This window comes from Crocuta crocuta, unplaced genomic scaffold (genome assembly GCF_008692635.1).
Source record: "Crocuta crocuta isolate KB4526 unplaced genomic scaffold, BGI_CrCroc_1.0 scaffold653, whole genome shotgun sequence".
Lineage (NCBI taxonomy): Eukaryota > Metazoa > Chordata > Mammalia > Carnivora > Hyaenidae > Crocuta > Crocuta crocuta.
This window is the reverse complement of record NW_027527134.1, coordinates 185,371-186,578: the sequence shown is the minus strand read 5'-3', so window position 1 is coordinate 186,578 and position 1,208 is coordinate 185,371. Positions and strand designations below refer to the sequence as shown.

At 64.6% G+C, this 1,208-nt stretch overlaps 1 protein-coding gene across 7 annotated transcripts in view; it reads right to left on the bottom strand.

The window, feature by feature from the left end:
• Positions 1-1,208, bottom strand: part of LSP1 (lymphocyte specific protein 1) — a 36,235-nt gene that overhangs the window by 8,375 nt on the left and 26,652 nt on the right. The window lies entirely within an intron of this gene.

Below are 1,208 nucleotides of genomic sequence, written 5' to 3'. Positions count from 1 at the left end.
GGGCGGGGGGGCGGGGGGGTGGGGGGAGGGAAGCAATCCAAATGAAAGTCTTTCAATTGCCTGGGTTGAGTCCCTCCTGGTTTCCAAACCTCAGTTTTTCCATCCAAAAGATGGGAGCAGTCAGACCAGTTGAGTGCCAAGGAATCCTGGGACCCCAGCCTCATTGGGGAAATGGGTCCAAGGACCTTAGAACCAGCCCTCCCTCCCTGGGGCCCCTGTACCACCAGTGCCCGCTGCCTCAGCCCCCTCTCGCCTCACACTCGGGGGCTAAACTCAGTCTCCAGACTGTGCGGACGGGCCCCAGCCCTGGGCCATGCTTGTCTGTGTCCACCCTGCGGGCCTCGTTCCCTACCTGGTCCCGCCTGCTCCAGGCCAGACGCAGGTGGGCCTGAGGAAGAAGGGTTTCGCACGGGAGCGAGACAGGATCTGCGGGTGGTTTGGGGGCTGATCGGCTAGAGCACAAGGCAAGGGCGAGGTCACAGCTAGGAGGGCACCAGCCTTGAGGAGAGGGGCTGTCTGCACGGGCCGTGCCTGCCAGCAGCCAGCAGGGCCCTGCGTTTGAGCGGGACTGAAGCCCGTAAGATGGGAAATTCTTGCATTTTCCATGATTTCATGCCACTTGGTGTTGGTGCCAGCCCAGACCCAGACCCACTGCCCAAGGTGGGTCAGCGCGAGCCGGCGGCGGGCACACAGAGGGCCCATTCAGCTGCCGTGGGTCCCAGGGCCGGGCAGGTGTGGGGCGGAGGGGGGTGCTGCTTGTGAACAAAGCAGGAGGGTTCAAGAGAAGAGCCAAAGTGCCCCCTGCTGTTGGGAACGGCTGTGGCCTGGGGCCGCCCGAAAGGGGAGGCCGCCGGCAGGGCTGCGGCCACCCGACACCAGTGGACAGGCCATCTTTGCAGACCCCAGACCCCCCTCGGAAGTGCAGAGTGTGCCCTGACTCTCAGAGGCAGACGGGGGAAATGAGGCGTGCAGAAGCCCTAGTGACCAGGGGTGGCCAGGACCAGGGCCCGAGCCAGGCAGCTGGCTCCTGGGGTGCGATTATCTGCTGGTAGCGTGCTTGGGAAGCTGGAGGGGTCCTAGCTAGACACGGAGACTACGGGGGGGCCCCAAAGGGCTGTGAGGTGGGATCCCTGTGGCTCGAAGCTCCTGAGTGGGGCTTGCACATTGCCCACCGTGGGGGGACCTTGAGCACGCCTGCAGAGTGCCTC